Below are 21,247 nucleotides of genomic sequence, written 5' to 3' on the forward strand. Positions count from 1 at the left end.
CTGGACAATGAAAGGTGTGGCTCCAGATGCAGGTTTGTAAAACAATCAAGAGCAAACAGATATACTGTATGCAGGCACATCCAAAGTTGGGTCAATGAACAGGCAAATAATCAGTATAGGTGACAAGATATCAAAACGAGAAAACAAAGCAGAGATCAAGCACGGAAGGACAAGACTAGGAAAGCGCATTGTAATGTTCACAAAGACAGATAAACAAGACTCAGCAAATAGGTGTGTGTGTGTGTGTTGTATTTAAAGTCCATCTAATCAGTCTTTGAGCAGCTCCCAGTGGTGTGAGTGTAATCAGTCGTGATCTGGAACAGGTTTCTGTGTGTGTGGTGCATGACTGGAACTTGTAGCTTCTTCATGATGGACGTCCAGTGTTCTCCAGTCTCCGGCGTCTAGACTGCAGCTCTGCACAAGATGTTTGGCCATAGGAAAAATGGTCGAGCCCAACTAAGCCTTGTTTCTCTAAAGGTCTTTTTTCATTCACTTTCGCAAATTGGTGAAGTTTGTTTCTCACCACAGTAACCACTGGCTTACATGGTTCCAGACTTGTGAAGCTGCACATCGATGGATTTGCTCTTCATAGTTTGGACTTTTAGCAGTAAAAATTAAACCACACTGAACTGAACTAAACTGAACTTTAACTCTGAAAATTGGACTGACACTATTTCAATTTACTTTAACTTTCTATGTGAAGCTACTTTGACACAATCTACATTGTAAAAGCGCTATAGAAATAAAGATGAATTAAGTGCAGTCCATTTACAAGCGGATTTATAGTCCTTTAGGTACTATCCCGGTAGATAAGTCCTTTATCTACCGCGATTAGATCGCTGGTGATTGTGACAATAAGACTGGTGTAGTGGTCCAGACTCACAAATGATCATTATCAGTTTTTCTCTTGACATGTTAAATTCCAAGTTTCACCCATTTCATTTTATTCGAAAACAATGCTACACTCTACGGCATATCCCCATTTAGATAATTTTGTTCAGGGTTGTCAGTATTTGGACTGCAGTCATTATTTCAATCAACATTTGCTCTATTGCAAAGTGAGAATGATTTCTTGTAATCTCATGCCAGAGCGATATCACAGCACTCTTTTATCCCCAGCAAGGCTCTCCCCACACACACACACACCTGAGCTCCCGAATGACAACTCTGGCTTTGGATCCCTCACACTTTGAAGAAAATGAGCATGGATATTTACATACACGAGATAATCCACTTTTAATGTGGCTGGGCCCTTAATCGGCTAGCTTTATTTGTGCCACTTGCTCGCCTAGTTTAAATGTGCTAATTACTGCCACATTTAGAACGGCATGTGCCTATCCTCTACTGACGGTGATGGGGAAACGCAGGTAGACATAGATTAATCGAGTGAGGAAGGAGTCCAAAATGAAACAGTTGAGACAAAAACAGCTTGTTTGTCAGGTTTGACGCTCACACATGTAAGACAGGTGAGTGAGTGGGTGTCTATAAACACACACATACACAAAAAAACTTGGTTTAAAGTCTCTTGGAGCATTTGTTTACTTGAGCAGAGCAGCTTTGTAACGTTAGCTTTGGTGGCCATTATGCAAAAACCCTCAAGGCTGTTCGCTTCACCGGCTCAGTCTTCACCCTGGATTTGAATATGAATTTCATTCAAATGGGATTCTTCTCTTTTTTTATTATTCACACACACACTTCCTCTTACTCTTCTTCTCTGTTAATCTTTCATCCTGAGTCTCTTTCAAGCGTCTGAGCCAGAGAAAAGAAATAAGCAAACGTACTTCTGTCAGTCAAATGCTCAAGGCGAAGCAGAACATGCTTTTCTTTGAGGTTGTTGTGCTATATTAGCAACCAAGGTTTCTCAGTCATAACCTGTAGGCAGTACTTCCACAGCATTCCCAAACTCGTTATGGATTCCCAGATGAGCATCAGAGGGAATCGGCTGTAATCCTGATAACACACGCTCTCAGACGTATGTCTATCTCCTCCATTATCCTCAGGACTCGCAGCATGTCTATAAGCTAAACATAGCTGCCCTGAGGCCTCCCGCTGTCTGCCCGGCAGTCTCACTCCTGTCTGACCCCTCTGCCTGAAACATTGCTATAATGTCCTCCATGTGTACTCTATTTTCACACTTTTCAGTATATGTTGTTATGTGGAATACTCGGGATCATAAAATGCTTGTTTAATAATTGCATTTGGAAGAGATACACATATGAAATGTATGCTATGAAATAAATAAATACATAAATAAAAAGTGTTGATCAAGAAAGAGTTTAATGACGTTATTCTTGCATGTACACATGTGGAACGTTATTAGCTCGTAATTTCCAGTCTTGTTCACTTTCATTCATTTTAAGCCATAAAAATCATCTTCTTATGCTGCTTGATGTTGCAAACTGATATTTTGTAATTATATTTTTGCTTTTATGTATTGTCATAAACACACTTGCTTGTAAATGTCACATAACCAGCGATCGCTCTCAGAGATCGCTGGTTCTCACACAAACTATATGGACTACACTTCCGCCTTCTCCTGGACTACATATTCATACATGCTCTTCGCCTACACTCATGCTCACTCATCTAGCTTGATTACACTCTCGCCAGCTGCACCTTGTTAGAGACTGATATACACCCTACTTTAGCCACACATTCACTCTTCCAGTTTGCAGAGTCTTGTTAGCTGTTTCAGTAGCATTACGAAGCGTTTTCTCCCAGTCTTGTTTATCCGTGTTTAGACCCTAGCCTTGCATTCCCTGTTATCCTGCTTAGCCGCCTGCCTTTAGACCTATTGCCTGTTATATTGACGACGATTCTGGATTTGCCTACACATACCCGTTTGCACCTGTATGACCACTGCTTGTCTGACGCTAAATAAACCTGCATATTGGATCTTACTTCCTGTTGTCCTCTGTCACTCCACCCCAGTCGTTACAGTAAAGCAAGTAATTTGACCATTTTCTGCCGTTTGTTATTCCAAGACTTTCATGGGTAACTGACATAGAAATTCTAAAACAATCGCAAAAACGAGCACATTTCCACATTTTAAAATAGGGTCAATAAAAGCAACCCAGGCTTATTCTGAAAACATACCGCTATATATATTTCTGGAGAGCGCCAAATATGTACCAGGAGCTATGTTTTTTGCAGTTTTAGAATTAACTAGAGGCCACTCTGTATGCTTTTTGAGATCTTTAATATCTCTCGCATGTGCCCTTCGCTTCTGCTGTTCTCTGTAAATCGACTAGAGGCCGCTGTTAACTGACTGTTTGACTGACTGATCGACTGACCCTCCTCCTTCCCTAAACCCAACCAATAGTGTTTTCAAAAACACAGATTGACCCGCTCACCTACTTCCCTCAACCCAACTGACAGTTTTCAAAACCATTACAGAAAAAAAAAAAACGCCCTCGACCTGATTTTTTGTACTTAGATTTTACCACATTCTCACCCTTTTAATAACTTGTTTATTTTATCTTTTGGCTTCTGTTTTTATCTTACCTGCTTGCTGGAATCATTCATCTCTGGACTTCAACCCTGTTGACGTGGTCAACTTCACTCTGTGTCTCAAGTCCACCGACATACATGGTGAGCTATTGGTCAAACTGTTAACAGCAGGAAAGCCGTCCACACGGAGGTAAGCAGTCAGCTGCTAGCGCAAAAAGCAATGGCGTCATACTGCCCCATAACCAGGGGCATCGTTAGTGCCCAGTAAATGCTTTGATATACAATTTACTTTATATGCAAGTGTGTTTATTAAGAGTGGTAATCCCAGAATAAAGGTAGTATGAGCATTCTCTATGTGCAACCAAACCAACGCTGATGAAAGCAATGTAGCTTAATCAAAAAGCAAACTGAGCATGTGCGCAGAAAAAACATACATTTCACGCACACTGCTCCTGCTTGACGCTGACGCTCTGCTCTGCTCCCTCTCCGGTTGTGAACATGCACACTGAAAAAATAGCCGCCCCGCTTATGCCTTGTGAAACCAGAGGGATGAAGGGAGAGAGGTTAGACTTAAAAAACCTAATTTTCGGCCTTGAGTCGGGTCTAAGACAACACAAATCAGATAATTCTATAAAACATCTTTTTTTGTATTCTTTTAAATTGTCTATATAATTTCATTATGATAAAATTAAAATTCATGCAAAAGATTTCTTAAATTATTTTAGCATCACTCCAGTTGTGTCTTTAGATTGTTTATTGTTTTCCAGTTATATTTAGGATCAATTTCTGTTACTTATTTAGAATAATAATAACAGTAATACTGCTTTTTGTTTATAATTACATATATAAATAAATATATATATATATATATATATATATATATATATATATATATATATATATATATATATATATATATATATATATATAATTTTAGAATATATATAAAAGAGCACAGGTCAGTGTGTGTAATCCAGGTTTGCATAATTTGGTTTTGTGGTTAGAGTGAGATTTTGATGAGGGTCACAAGTGCCTAATGAGGTTTTGATGATGTCATTTTTAAATTATTCTTAATATTTTGTTATTATTGTTCAAGACAGGGGATTTACATTGTTTAGATGCCATGTACCATTAAATGTCCTAGTAAGAATCTGTTTTCTTATTTAATGTTGAAAAATAGATATTACTTGGATAATTTGTATTTAATTATTTGTATTTTGTTTATTAATTTAGTTATTTAAAAAAAAGTATAATCCCTAGAATTATTCGAACAATTACTATTAGAATTATTGGAAACCTTTTTAATGCAAAAAAGCAAAACAATTGAAAACTAACTAAGATAAAAAATAATTAGAACCTAACTCAAGCAGACTGAATCAAAACGGCAAGACAGTTTAAAATAAGAAAATCATAGATAATTGAAAATGTTTTATATATATGTATGTATAGATAGATAGATAGATAGATAGATAGATAGATAGATAGATAGATAGATAGATAGGTGTGTGTGTTTGTGTGTGTGTGTGTGTGTGTGTGTGTGTGTGTATACATTCATTTTCCTTTGGCTTAGTCCCTTAGGTATCAGTTGGCAAAATGAATCGGCAACTATTTCAGCGCATATATATATATATATATATATATATATATATATATATATATATATATATATATATATATATATATATATATATATATATATATATATATATTTGTTTTAAAATGAAATGCAGCCATACGTCCTTTTGGCTACATCATTTGCGGTCTCAAGAAATGCAGTTATTCACGTTTTCATAAGGAGACCATGTGGAATAAAAATGAGTTAGGTATAAAAAGATGGGGCTTGAGCTCCAAGTGGGCTGTACAAACCTCCTTGGGCTTAAATTGATTTATTTAATGTCTTGACACGGAATCCAATCTATCGTTTGTTATTAATCCCTACACCTACCCCAACCCTCAACTTAACCCTTACAGTAACTTGTGTTTTATTACCCAGATCCTGAACCGGAAAATGGGTGATCGCCCAAGGCAGCATCTTGCTGGGGACGGCATGCAAAAAAAAAAAAAAAAAACACAATTAAAATTCCCTAGTAAAATTCATCTGCATCTGTTCCCTAGTAAGTTTTGGGAGATACAATATACTTTATGCAAAGGTATTAATTTAGAGTGTTAGAAGAATCCAGAATAAAGACGTTAGGAGCCATTCACATTTATGTTGAGGGGAGTATATGGGGTAATTCATGCAGGGTGCCATTTAAGCTAGACTCGCCACTGCCTTGAACCTACCTCTTACAGTAACCTATTGTGTTTTATTATTGTCTACACCAACCCCAACCCTAAGCTTAACCCTTACAGTATCCTATTGTCTGTTTTGTTGAAAGTGCAATAAGAGATCTGCTAACGTTAGCCTGATAGCACTGAAAGACACCTTGCAATCAACATCCACAACCATGCCTCCTGAGTACATGAACACACACAAGACAACATCACTACAATACATAACGTAACATTCACCAAAAAACTTTATAGTACAGTTAATAATTACACCACAAAACTTTTTAAAAAGTAGGTAAGGTTTTGAAAAGTAGGTAAGCTGTTGATGTTTGACTGCTATTCTCTGGCTGAAATGACATAATCCTTTCTGCAAAAACATAGTGCGCAGAGGTATGCAACTACATATTTTGACAGGCAGGTAAAACAGGTAGGCAGGTAAGGTTATTTATAATCTAGTAAACAATGGCATCATTTAATTTACTGTAAAGCATATTTCCAGACTCTTCCATTCATTTAAATCAGTGATTTTGATGATATCACTCTGCAATTTACATCTTCTGTCCAATCAAAGTCTCTCTGGAATTTGAAGTGACCAAGCTATAAATAGATGCTAAAGTAGTGGTAAAAATCACTCACTTGTTCACACAATTAAACATTTTAATATAGTGAATGGCACTACATAGAGGATAATTGATTCAGACAGTTTAAGTATGCTTTTCATTGGAGTGGAAGTCTGGTTCTAAATTAGTGTCACATGAAGCTTCACGGTGCACAAAGTCTAGAAAAATGACAGCACAAAGCAGATCATATCTGTGAGCAGATGCAGACCACAAAATGTATTGGCCTCTGCACAGAATGCTATATTTTAAAGTGATATATAGGAGATTAGAAGCAGAAATGATTAGACAGACTCTGCATTAGACTGTTATTAGTATGTGGTGGTTATAAGGTGTCAAATGCAGCTTTATTGAGCTTAATGGCTCTAGCTGAGCTGTGATATAAACAAAGTGCTATTGGCATTTAAAAAGAGATGCTCACTATATCCTGCCCTATCTTCCTGCTTCAGTGGATATTACTTTCACACATTAAAGATTTTTTTTTTCTTGTTGTGAAGATTTCAATAAATCCCATTTAATATCTTAAGAACCTTTTGGGTATTTGAAAGGTTTCATGAATTTCCATGAGGTCCTAATAAAGAACCTTAATTTCTAATAGTAAATAGTAAATATGCATGCAATACGCAACAAGTTAAACATGCTAGATGCTTGTGCCATGTTAAGGTAGTATTACAACACGCTAGCGACCAGTGTTGGAAAGAGTACTGAAAAATCATCCTTAAGTAAAAGTACCATTAATTGACTTAAAATGTTGTATCTGTTGTAATTTAAACAGGTCTTGACATTAGCTTTTTTTTATTTTATTTTTTTTATTAACCACCAGCCACTGTGGCTAGTAGTTTTCCAACATTAGCCATTTTACCAGCCACAATTTTGTTGTTTATATGCATAAATAGGACATGCTAAAATCACTTGATTTGTGTTATGTCCACATGCCTCCTCATTCATTTAACTTTTTGTGCGTTGCTTATGAACTTGCTCAATGAGATGGGTTATGGTTTCATAGTGTCATATTAGTTAGTTTTTTTTTTATTTCACATGACTTTTCAGAACTCAAAATAAAGGATTTACCAATTGTATCTCTAACCACACTAAAAATAAATAAATCATTTTTTCTTAGCCACACATTTCAAATGTGTCAAAACCAGCAAAATATAGCTGTGTACTATAGATTTTATTTAACAAAACATTTCTTAAAAAAACACAAAAACAATTGACATTTAAAAAAAATTATTATTGTCATGTCTCTAAAATATGCACAGTAATCTGTCCAGGCTAAAGGTCCCAGATCATCAGTTAACTAAACATAAATGGGGAGTTAATCTCCCATTAAAGCAATGCTTCTGTAAAAACTGATAATTAAACCATATTAAAAAAAATAACTGTTAGCAAAAGAAAGCAGGTGACAAACATACCATGTGTGATAATGAAAGGATGATCACGTGCACACGGTTAACTTTAGGCCTTTTATTAATCTGTTCAAAAAATGGTTAAAGCAAAAGCAACCAGAGCTGCTTACAAAAATAAAAATCTGGAGCTCTTAAAAGCTGCAAGACAGTAGGTGCATGAGCATAACTTTTTGTCTAGTCTATTTAAAAGAGAACAGATTACACCAGTGGTGTTTCTAGGCACGGTTGCTTCACACAAAGAAACGGGAGCATGCATCACATCAGCTGTTCGCGCAAGTTATCATCCTCTCATTCGGTATTCACCTGCTTTCTTTTTTTCGCACGAACAATTATTTTTGTCAGCTTTGCTGCTTCTCAATCCTAAAATGGCATTTGCATGCATATTGGGTTGTCTTTATTGTCAAAAACTATTAAAAAATTATTTTCAACCAGCCAAAGTGTCTAGTGGTGGTGGCTGTCTAACCCGCCATAGCTGAAATCTACCCACATTTGGTGGGCTTGTGGGTGTTAATGCCAAACCCTGGTTGTAAATATTAATTAAAGTTTAAGACCTTTTAAAATTACTCAAGATGTGAGTAGTGAGTATTGCACTGTATAAAGCTAATGCATTAAGATCTAGTTTGTGGATGTGTGTAAATGTTACATTCTGTAGTGTATTTAGTTACTGCCAAGAAGGCACATAATGTCCTAAGACGGTAATATTAAGTTAGATTTAGGATGTGATAAAAATTCAATGTCTAGTCAGCATCTGAGGACAACATTATTTTGATGTCTAATAACATCATCAAATGACATTAATATTTGGTTGATTTTAGGTTGTTAGAAAGTGACTAAAATCAAACGTTGAGCCAACATCTTAAACATAACAATACTGACATTTATTCATCAGGTATGGTAACCAAAATTCAACGTTTGATAGATGTCATATTGGTAACGTCCACACAACCTCAAGCTGTAACATCGTTATACATTGATATTTGGTTGATTTTAGGTGGTGGTGATGGTGTAGGTGGCCTGCAGGCCAGACAGCCACCTGGCCTAAGACGTGGCGGGGAGGGCGTGGTCGAACAACATAGGTTAGGAGACCAGCAGCTGAAAAAGTAGGTCAATTAATATTATGATCAACACCAACATGTTTTCTCTCAGTGATTGGGCTGGAGAGACGCTTCTTAAAGTGGAGGTGACGCACTCAGTCAAGTTTACATTATTTTGTACATTGGTTTCCACTTTAATGAAAATAAATTAAACAAACTTGATTAATGTAAACATTTTGAAAAAAAAGGCATGTTTTACTATAGCTTTTAGACCTAGGGTGCCCCATCTTGCAGTATCAATGTGTCTGACGTCACAGGGTTGGTTCCGTTCCCTCAGCTGAACAGATACAGTGGAAATAATGGACTGAACACGGAGACAGCAAAGTCTAATTTAACCCAATGCATGAATCTTTGGGTTTGGAGCTGGTGCAAATACAAGCATCAGATGTGTGTCTAATATATAAAAATATATTGATTCGGCTAAAGGAACTGAACCAACCTCGTGACGTCAGACACAGCGGAATTCCAAGATGGTGGCACCCTAGGTCTAAAAGCTTTGCCATTTTCTTTTAAATGGTTACATTAATCATGTTTGTTTAATATATTTTCAATAAAGTAGAAATCATTCATTTTCTTGTAGGCTTAATCCCTTTATTAATCCAGGGTCGCCACAGCGGAATGAATCGCCAACTTATCCAGCATGTTTTTACGCAGCGGATGCCCTTCCAGCCGCAACTTACCTCTAGGAAACATCCACACACACACTCATTCACACACACACTCATACACTAGGGACAATTTAGCCTACCTGTACCGCATGTCTTTGGACTGTGGGGGAAGCCGGAGCACCTGGAGGAAACCCACGCGAATGCAGAGAGAGCAGGTAAACTCCACTCAGAAACACCAACTGAGCCGAGGCTCGAACCAGCGACCTTCTTTCTGTGAGGCCCTAAAGTGGAAATCAATTTATAAAATAATATAAAGTTCACTTCCACTTTAAGTGAGAGGCCAAGCCAAAAATGGGAGAGAGCAGAGCAGAGAGAAGCTCCTGTGTGCTGTTGTTGCTGTGTAAAAACAATTTGAAAAAACTTTTCATTTACCTGTATCACCAACCCCGCCTTCTTCTTCCAAACCCAAACAAAGCTTTACTACAATAATGTACTTACTGTGTTCATAATGTCTGGTGCTCTTGAGGTGGGATACAGCTAGGGTTTGGGACAGGCTTGGTGGTATGGGTATATTTAAGGATAGGTTAAGGTTTAACCCTTAAAGACCGAGACAGCCGCCCGCGGCTAAAAATAAGTATTGCTCTTAAATGTTTAATAACTTTTGATCCGCTGATCCGATCCATACAATTCAAAGATTGGCATAAAGAAGAGAATCTCAGCTTTCCAGTGCTGTATCACATTACATTCACGGACTTTCAGAGGCTCCGGAATCAGTGTGGTTACGTCATCAAATTTTGACAACGCTGATTTGACAAAGGAACGCTCGTCACTTGTCTCTCCGGACAAACCAGACATGATATATGGATGTATTGTCCCTTCTCCATGCCCAGATTGGTTCAAACTTGCTCTATCTCAACCAATAAGCATAGGTTTCGCTTTGTGAACCAACAATCAGGTATTTGAACAACACGGAATGAGAGATAGGCTGCACATTTACGCGCGGCTAAATAAAACGCTAAAAAAAAAGTTTTGCATGAAATAATTCTCATACTAAGTACTTTTGCATGCACAACAGCACAAAAACATGACAAAACGGTGACACAGCAAAGACGAAGTGCTGCTCTTGTTGTTTTCAAAGGACGCAAATAAAGGTTGGGCTGTTTGTCTGCATTGCACGCGAACCATATACATATCCGCAGACAACCATATCCATGCTGGCACATAAAACCTAAGGATGGTCCATATTGAATCTAGTTTAGTTATGTAACTATTTATAGTATAGTAAATATTTATATCTATTTTATTTACTGAGGATTTGCACCATGTTTTTTTGGACTTTGACGCATTATTTGTTATTTTCTTATTTTATATTTGTTTATTATAAGTGGTGTTGTTTATGGTAACTAAAAATATATTATTTGGAAAAAAGTCAAATTTGCTTCAGTGTTCTGTTATTTTGTAACATTTTTTTTCTGTTTAGTTCATTCCCAGAAGTTTTGGGCAAATACATTGTCAGTAAATAAATGCATTTTTTTCCCCCCATTGAAAAACGCCTTGGAATAACATTGAAATAAATTGCTATAACTTGCTCAGGGAATGGTGGATGTAGACAAAATTTATTTTGGAAGTATAAAACATCATAATATGTATTTCTAAAGAAAGAAAAACAAACTTAATAAGGTTTTGTTTGTAATAACTAGAAAATGCCACTTTTTTTAAAAATCGTTTCTGGAAAATTCTCGAATATTTTCTGTCTGTTCATATGTTTTTGGACCAAATAAAGTTTTAGACTGGACCTTTAAATGATACAGATTGAAACTACAGGTTCTCCTGTTTAAAATAATATGTGACACTTGAGTCTGACTGCTAAAATAAAAATAAAACTGCTTTAAAAAAAAATAATAATATAGGCCCATTAGGTGCCCACAAAATACCTCTAGGTCTTTAAGGGTTAAGGGACAGAAAGTAATTGCAGATGTAATTACATGCAAGTGTTTAATCAATCATAAGTATAATTAAAAAAACATATATTTACACAATAAGTACATTGCAACAAATTATTTATTTCATTGTAAGTACATATTAGTTAAGGTCACTTGATATAAAGTGGGACCAGGTTCCCTGTATGTCTGTGACTTGCATTTTATGAATCAACAATGATCATGGTTTCAATCAAAATTGTTTACTCCTAAAGACAATAGCATAAACAAAAATGCAGGAGAAATTCAATCATGAAAATAACACATGTCGGCAATATAGTTTTGAATGAGAAAAAATGCAACAGTCAAAATGACCACTCTAGTGAAATAATCCCCAGCTTTTGAAGTAAGGAAGATGCATTCCAGATGCATTCTTTATGACAATTTCTACAGAATCAGACTTTTATATAAGACTTTTACATTAGAATGCTGTTTTACTGAACTGAAATCGAGTAGGGGGCTAAGATTTCTTCTGGTTGTCTAACCATGCCTAAAATTCCAGGCCAAGAATGGTTTGTAATGGTTTGTAACACAACTATAACCATACCATGACGGTTCTTAGAAAGGCTCGCCACAATTTCGGAAAAGCTGCTAAATGTTCTGTGTCAGGGTTCTGCCACTCTGGTCTTGTAAATTCTTGTTTTGGTGGCAGAGCTCTGACACTACCCATGTCTGGTCCTGTTTCTGTCTCTGTGTGCGCGCGCGCCGTCGTGGGTATACGCAGAGTGTGCGCGCTGCCGCTTCATGTGGCCGCGCACGCTCTGCGTCCCTCAGACGCGCGCGCTCTTGTACTAGTGTTTGTGTTTGTTCTGTCAGCATTGCGCTGCTTTATTCTCGGCGCCTCCGTCTAGTTGGTTTCAGTTTTGGTTGGCGCTGAGATGAAGCATGCGCGTTGCTTATGTGTGAGCGCACGGTAAGGTGTTTATCTATCGTGTGCTCGTGTCTTGCGTCTTTTGTCAAAGCACGTGGATCGATGTTTACATTGTGGTCACGTGCTTTTTGTCGTGTGCTTCAGTGTTGTGCTCTGCTCGTCTTGTCATGAACATGCGGTTGATGAGTTCTCTCATTGGCTGCATGTTCTTGTCCTGTTTTTTGTGAGCGCATGGCTTGTGTCGTCTTTCTGTGTCATGCGCTCTCCCGTCTATTGTCTAGTCCCACCCTCCTTGTTAACCCATTATTAATTAATTATGTTCATCTGTTTTTGTGTTAATTTCCTACAGTTTATAAACCCCTTATGTCTGCTGTCCTGTGCGAGTTCGTCATCATATGTTGTCGACGTTTACCTGTCCTGCTGTGTCCAGCCCTGCCTTGTCGTGCCTGCCCAGTCAAGTTTGTTTGTTAAATAAATCCTACTTCACTCTGCGCTTGGGTCCTCGCTCCTTTTTCCCTTCACCGTTCGTGACAGTTCTGTGGTATTTTATGCGAGGTACACTCTTACCATTCTGGCCTCAACTTTATTGAGAAGAGAATATCCTGTAACATGTAAGTTACTGATTCTTACTGTAACATTAGTTGGTTGATCAACAGTACGATGTCTGATCGTGTCCTACATTATGAAGGAAATCTGTGTTGTGGATTTATTTCCTTTTGGATTCGCTTGGTCAAGCTTTTTTGTTATGATTAGAACATTTGAAAAAAAAAATGAGACTTTTGTTATTATTTTTATTGATATTTCCAAATATGAAATTTAATTGTAACAGTTTTGGAAAACTTGATGTTTCCTCATTTAAAAAGACAGGAGCTGCACTTGAGCATGCTTTTTTGCATAGCGCTTGCATTATATCCTGAAAGGAATTCCATTGAGACATGACCTCTGCTGTATAATCAGGGAAAATTAAAACCCTTGTGCTTTTATATTCCAGGGGTTGAAGTCTCCAGTGACGCAGAATCAATTCGGTCTCTTGGGCCCCATTTACACTAGTGCATTTTAGTTTTAAAACAGCGTTTTAGATTAAAAATGATTCGCGTCCACACTAGCGTTTCACCTAGCGTCTCTGAACATATCTCCGTCCACACTACGCCACCAAAAACATATATCATGTGACCATTCGCGCACTCTGGGCATGCACATTCTAGTATAAACAGAAAGCATGCGTCTCGCTCGGCATTTGGTTATTTCTTGTCAACAAACGCCGGATAAACATTAAACGCAATGGCAAAGAAAGCAAGAGAGGTATTTTTGTGGACTGACAATGAGGTCGAGTTGTTACTAAACGTAACAAATGAATAACTGCACAATGGTGCATAAAACAGACAACAGTGCAAACAACGCTCCCATTTCTGTGCCCATGTTGTTGTTTACAGCACTGTCTTCCGGTAGCGTTAAAGTCATGTGTTATAGTCATGTGATAGGCGAATCTCAGCAGTCCCGCCTCCGTTTTCAGATGTCTCCCTTTTTCCTCATCCACACTGAGACGGTGCAGCAGCGTTTTAGAATGAAAACGGCCTCTCCAGCGTTTTCAAAATGCACCGTTTTCGGCGCTCGAGATGTGCCAGGATTGTGCGAGGTGTCCCACTCACAGCTGGTTTAGGCTGGAGAGAGCGGTGTACACGATACACTTTAACTGGGTGAGGAAAGTATTCTTCCATTGTGTTTATATTCTATTTATATTCATTTTAAAATAGACTAATCAACAATTGCTCGCTACAAGTATATTCAGATTAGTCTTGTAACAGAATATTGTCTCCACCTGCCTATCTTTAACTCTACGTTTTCTCTCCACAGCTCCAGAGGGAACTCTGGGTTTGACGTTCTGTCTCATGCTTGATAAACTCATCTGCCCATCCCCATGTCCCTTTATGGATTATGGGAGCATGTAAATTAAGTGAGATGTTTGGTGAAAGAATTATGGGTAAATCAATTAGGACTCAGACTAATGGGGAAGGGCAGTAACCCACTTAGCTCAGCTGTTGCAACAGAAAACTACGGAAATCTGATATTGAGTCTGACAAGGGCAACATCTGGTCTGCTGCAGCTTAACAGATGCAGGAGGGAGGACTGGGAGGTGTGTGTGTGTGTGTGAGAGAGAGAGAGAGAGAGAGAGAGAATGAGAGAGAGAGAGAGATAGGGTGGGGATGGATAGTGAGAAAGAAAAAGAGAAAGCGGGCAGAAGAACTCAGTGTTGGTGTGGTGGTATATCAGTGATCGACAGACACTCTGGCTGAGGTTCAATTCACACCTCCTGGTGATGATTCTATCTGAAGCTGACACTGAGATGTGTTACCTCATCAGCTCCTGTCTCTCTCCTTCTCTCTTCCTCTCTTTCACTCCGACACAATCTGTTTCAGATCACTCACTTTAAAAAAAAAAGGAATTTTTGTTGCGTCTCCTGGTAAAATGAGAGTAAAAGAAACATTTAGTAAACAGGGTAAATGTACCAAGAAAAGCTGTCAGAGAATATATCTGAAATATTCTATTTGTTTCTAAATCTATAGTTTTAGAAAGAACAAACGAAATGTTGTGTGATGCAAATGTGCAGGTGACAGCTTTAAGAACAAGAAAAGAAATGTCTTGAAATCATGCTATTTTAATTTGTCCACCAGCATTTGACCATAACTGTTGACCTTTTCGCTTTTCCCAGGATTCTCCTGTATTTTTAAATTCTATCCTGCTATCATCGCGTAAAGGTATTTTCCCATATTTCTCCAGTATTTTTACTCTTTCTATAAAGAGTGCCAATAAACATTTGAGCTGATCCTCCCTATATACGAAACCGATACCGACAGACAACCAGGGGACGCCCTTTGCTCTTAAATGTGATTCTTTTCTGTGCTTTTGTTTTATTTAGGCAAGAAAACACTTTAAAATAAATGTAAAAATGGCAGGATTCCCTTCCTTTCTAGTCATTGCCTCTCCTATGCAATCCTCAAAACAGTCATGTATCGCTGTGTGACTATCAGACGTGCTCGATGTTGATAAATAGCTGTTGTTCCCCAAACAGATTCTGTACACACGTTTTGAAGCAGAGCGAAAGTGGACATTCAGAGTTTTGGGTGCATGTCTGAACATACAAATACACATAATAATAATAATAAAAATATTAATAACAACAACTACAACAACAACAACAACACCTAAACATGTCGATCTTTTTGGATTTTCTTTTAAACACAACAAATGTTGTGTTAAATGAGCATTAACAGGTAGGAAAACAATCAGACGCTTTTATTATAGATCTGTGCATTTTTAAAGTGACACCTGTTAATGTAATCAAATAAAAAAATCTAAATGAGAGATTCCTTCTCTTCTCTTTAATCAGAATGTTTAAATTATACAGTGAAGAAAAGGTTAATGAGATTTGAAAACTTGATTCAGTTACTTTATAACAGTTATTAATTTTAATAGGCTAAACTGTTAACTTATTTGCAGCTTTTTCTAAAGTATCCTTATTATTCTATTCTTAGTAAAGTATAATAATTATGTTTCACCTGTTTATATAAAATGAAGGATGAACTCCAGAAGAACATATTTAGTCATTTGGGGAATTTCTTTTATTCTTTTTTGGAGGGGTTATCCCTTATTTTCACATCCCAATGATGACAGGTATGGATTTGACTGGAACTTTTAAAAGACAAAATCAAACAATAGATGCCTTTAGATACTTTTTTTCAGTTTTCTAATTTATACTCATATCAAAAATTTAATAATTGGATAATAAATACTAAAGATCTTGTTTTGCTTTCTCGTTGGACACACAAGCTCAAAATGATTTGTAATATTTAGGTCCAGGGAACAGTGAGAGGTGGATCCACATGCATCTAATTTATCACTACCTAATACTAATACTTACTTTCATTCATTCCCTCATTTTCTTTTTGGCTTAGCCTCTTTATTAATCAGACGTCCCCACAGCCGAATGAACCGGCAATTTATCTAGCATATGTTTTACACAGCGGATGCCCTTCCAGCCACAATCCAACACTGGGAAACACTAATATACTCTTGCATCCACAAAAATACTCTACGGCCAATTTAGCTTATTCAAGTCACCTATAGTGCATGTCTTTTGACTGTGGGGGAAACCGGAGCACCTGGAGGAAACTTGTGAACATGGGGAGAACATGCAAACTTTCCACAGAAATGCCAGCTGACCCAGCCGAAGCTCAAACCTGTGACCAGAGGCGATCATGCTACTCACTGCGCCACTGTGACACCCTAATCCTAATTTTCAGTTATTTAAATGAAACAAAAATAAACCAAAGGCTAGAACAAATAATAATAATAAGAATAAAATCAAGAAACACAGTCCAAAGACATTCACCAGAGAATAGACAGCGACCACATATAAACATTCAACGGTTAACAAACACATTGTTTGATAGTGAGCAGCAGGTGTAGTGCAATCAATGTTCATGAACATCAGGTGTGAGGTAAAGAAAATTATGGGATGTGTAGTAAAGCTCAATGGCAGATGGGATGTATGTGTAGTAAAGCTCAATGGCAGATGGGATGTATAGAGTGCCCTCTAGTGTGTCTGGTTGGCACTCTAGCTGATGACCGTGACATAATTGTTAATAAAAATAAATAAAATAGAGATACATGGATAAAATAAATTAAAATCCTTTCAGAGACCTGCTACTGGACTAATACTGCAAGCACAGTCTGTCAGGGTTCTGCCACTCTGGTCTTGTAAATTCTTGTTTTGGTGGCAGAGCTCGGACACTAGTTCTGTCTTGTCCTGTTTCTGTCATTGGTTGTCTCTGTGTGAGCGCGCGCTGTAGTGGGTGTACGCAGAGTGCGCGCTCCCACTTGATGTGGCCGCTCGTGCTCTGCGTGCCTCGGACGCGCTCGCTCTTGTACTCGTGTTTGTGTTTTCATCTGTCTGCAGCGTGGTGTTTCATTCCCAGCGTCTCAGTCTAGTTGGTTTCAGTTTTGGTCGGCGCTGGGATGAAATACGCACGCTGCGTGTGTGAGTGCACGGTGAGTGCTTTCATTCATTGTGTACACATGTCCTGCGTTAAGTCTTCTGTTGGTGTTGTGTTTAGCACGTGGTGCGTGTTTACATGCACCGCGTGCATGTGTTATGAACATGCGGTTAATTTCTCATTGGCTGAGTGTTCTAGTCTTGTTTTATGTGAGCGCATGGCTTGTGTTGTCTCTTTGTGTCACGTGCTCTCCCTTCTATTGTCTAGTCCCACCCTCCTTGTTAACCTATTATTAGTTAATTATGTTCATCTGTTTGTGTGTTAATTTGCTACAGTTTATAAACCCCTCATGTCTGCTGTCCTGTGCCAGTTCATCATCACATGTCATCATTTGAAGTCTTGTCCTGTCGTGTTTCCAGTCCTGATCCTTGCCAGTCTGCCCAGTCCAGTTTTTTTGTGTATGTATTTGTTTTGTTAATGTTTACCCCCTCGGGGAAGTTTATTTTGCTTTTTTTTTTTTTTTTATTATTTAATAAATTCCCCATTTTCCTGCACTTGAGTCCTCGCTCCTTTTTCCCCATTTCCCCTCACCCACCCTGACACAGTCTGCTACTGACCCTTCACCGCTGTATACGCTTACCTAGCAATCTGTTGCTGATACACACCAGCCTTGCCCACCACTGCCGTTATGTGCTTTTGCCACTTGACCATGTCTCTGTCAAAGGTGTGAGCCTCACAACCTGTCATCAAACCTGAAAATGCCTATGTGCTTGCCACTTGCAGGGTCACACATATCTGCTCACATACTGTATATAGTGGGACTAAGAGTAATATGTCAATCACATCTGTTTAGTTTATAATGCCTTACACATTGTATTGTGCATTTTTTAAAGCCTTAGAGCTCATTGATTTTTACAACACTTTCTTAAAGAAGATAATGGTAATGATCAATAATGCTTTAGATCAGTAATGACAGTTATAACTGACATTTTTCAAATGATGGATCTGCAACACAGTTTGGGAAACAGTCATGACTAGCTACTGCAGGAAGTTTCAATGTGGTATTAACAGTAGATAAACAAGACAATTTGGGAACCATAAATCAACTCACTGAAAACCAATCACTCAAAACACAGTTACCTCTGAATAGCGAAATGACAGCCCACGCTCGTTCTAAAAACGTAACTTCATATACATTTCTGCAGACTGTCAAATACGTCGCAGAAGCTATATTTTTTTGACGTTTTTGTTTTCGCTATTCCACGAGAGGTTGCTGTGCATGTTTTTTGAGATCTCAAATTTGTTTCGCGAGTGCCATTCGCTTCTGCTGTTCTCTCGTAAATCCAGCAGAGGTCGCTGTCAACTGACAAATTTAAAAAAGCAATTCAGTAAAAAGTTCTGAAAAATCTTCGCCTGATCTTTCCACATTTCACCACATTCTCACCCTGTTATAGACTTGTTTATTTTATTTCTTGGCTTCCGTTTTTGTCCTAACCGTCTTGATCGCATTCTGGAACTGTTACCAGACTCAAACCCCGTCTTTATGGTCATCTCCTATCTGCGTCTCCACCTACATGGTGGGCTAACTGGACTTACAGCTGGAAAGCCGTTCATACAGAGGTAAGCAGTCAGCTAGTAAGTGCGAAAAGTAATAGCCATACATACTTCTGGTTACAAAATTTACAATTTCCAGATATAGGGCTACATTTTCAGAATGAGCCTATAATGCAAAATGACAAACAGTTTAATTAAATTAAATTTAATTCATTTCAATTCAATTAATCTTTATTTCTATAGTACAATGTTTTGTACTATTATTTGGGACATACTAATTCTATTTTTGAATATTATTTATGATAGATAGGATGCAAATTATGACGCAACATCAGAATAATAACCAAAGCCAGTAACCAAATACCAATGACCTAAAAACTGCAGAATAGTACGGTGGCTAGTAGTAACATGCAGCAATTTGAGAAAGCACATGCAGTTACAAAAAACACCAGTAAATAAAGAAAGGATCTTCATTCATTTGACAGCACATGTGTTGCAAATTAATCACAACACAAACAACTGAAAAAACTTGCTGCAAATCGGTCACAACACTTAAATATCCACGTAGCACACTGAAAATGGGGACCTCAAACCATGACAGACCCTACTGAGATATGGATGTGTTATTATGCCGCCTGTGGTCATGACACCGTGACTGTTGCTCGGTGAAGTGATTGGTGGTCTTTGAAAGGTAAGTTGTTTTTCACTTATTTTATTATCCTGATTACACGACATAATAATATTTATATCTTAGCAGGGTCCGTCATGTTGCAGTGCGTTTCTTTAGTTGTTTGTGTTGTAACCAATTTGCAGCACGTTTCTTTAGTTGTTTGTGTTGTGACCAATTTGCAGCTTGATTTCAGTTGTTTGTGTTGTGACCAATTTGCAACATGTACTGTCAAATTGATAAAGATCATTTCTTTATTTGCTGGTGTTTTGTGTAATTGCATGTGCTTTCTTAAATTGCAGCACATTAAGCTCTCTCGGCCACCATGGAATAGACTTCTAAACACTTGAAGCAGTGACATAGCAACAACCTGGCAACCATTTGCAGCACATATGATAGCCTACTGCAAAGCCCCAAAGCAAACAATAAAACGCTTAATAAAATGTTAGCAAACGTGTAACAATTCTCATGCTATCCCCATTAAAATCTTAAAATATATTGGTAACTGCATAGCAAATACTCATTCTGAAAATGTAGCCCTGTATATGTTTCTAAAGATTGCAAATTATGTAGCCAGAAGTACGTATGGCTGTGTCTCCTCTTTAAAACGAACATGACGAAGCAGTATTTTGCCGTTTCTTTCCGCGAGCACCAGCTGACCGCTTATCTACATATGGACGGCTTTCCAGCTGTTATTGGTTTGTCCAGTTAGCTCAGCATGTATGTTAGCAGAATTGAAATGTAGAGAGTTGACCACGATGACGGGGTTCGAGTTGGGCGAAGAATGGTTCCAGAAAGCAGGTAAGTAAAAACAGAAGCCAAAAAAATAAATATACAAATAAATAACATGGTGAGAATGTGGTAAAATCTACAAACATGGTACAAATCAGGCAGGGCCTTTTCATTTTCTGAATTGCTTTTTAAAACTGTCGCTTGGGTTTAGGGAAGTGGATGGGAGGGTCTGTGCTTTTGAAAACACTTTTGATTGGGTTTAAAGAAGATGGAGGGTGGGTCAGTCGATTAGTCAGTCAACAGTCAGTCGACAGCAGCCTCTGGTCGATTTACGTGAGAACAACAGGCACAAATGGCACTCACAAGAGAAATTTGGGATCTGAAAAAGCATACACAGCAGCCCCTGGTGGATTCGCAAAAACTGCAAAAAAAACTTACAGTAGCTCCTGAGACGTATTAGGTGATCTCCAGAAATGTATATAGGGGTACGTTTTTAAAATGAGCCTGGCATAGCAACACCTTGGCAACCACTCAAAATACAGTTTCTACTGCATAGCGGCACAGTTAGTCCCTGCCCTATTCTTCTGTATTTCTCAGCATATACACAGACAGGCAGTGTTAATGTCAGTAAGAGCAGTGCTCTGTCACAATCTACAATATTGTGTGCTGCTGCTGTTCCTGTGGAGAGAGAGAAAGAAAGAGAGACAGAAACACTTCAGAACAGAGCTGCTGAAATGACAGGCTGAAGTTGAGAATGAGAGAGGGAGGGTGAGATGAGAAAAGAAAGCAGATAACATCTGAAGTGCTGAGCGCTGCATCTGTGCTGGACGCTGAGGAGGAAGAGCCCAGAGATACTGTCATTAAACACAAGAGATGGGCCACCGAGGTCAGAGTACTGCTCCCTAATGAGAGAGCCGAGACAATTTACAGACAGGAGACGAGCTTACTGTACATACACAAACACACTGCACTGCCCACAGGAGAGCTTTATCATTCCGAGT

At 38.1% G+C, this 21,247-nt stretch overlaps 1 long non-coding RNA gene across 1 annotated transcript; it reads right to left on the reverse strand.

The window, feature by feature from the left end:
• Positions 1–5,952: 5,952 nt before the first annotated feature.
• Positions 5,953–10,281, reverse strand: LOC141376315 (uncharacterized). Its single transcript, XR_015500849.1, has 3 exons — positions 9,948–10,281; positions 9,590–9,730; positions 5,953–8,839 (listed from the first exon to the last, which is right to left on the reverse strand). It is a non-coding gene; the product is annotated as an uncharacterized LOC141376315 (long non-coding RNA).
• Between the last annotated feature and the right edge of the window lie 10,966 nt (positions 10,282–21,247).

This window comes from Danio rerio, chromosome 10 (genome assembly GCF_052040795.2).
Source record: "Danio rerio strain M-AB ecotype USA chromosome 10, GRCz13ab, whole genome shotgun sequence".
Lineage (NCBI taxonomy): Eukaryota > Metazoa > Chordata > Actinopteri > Cypriniformes > Danionidae > Danio > Danio rerio.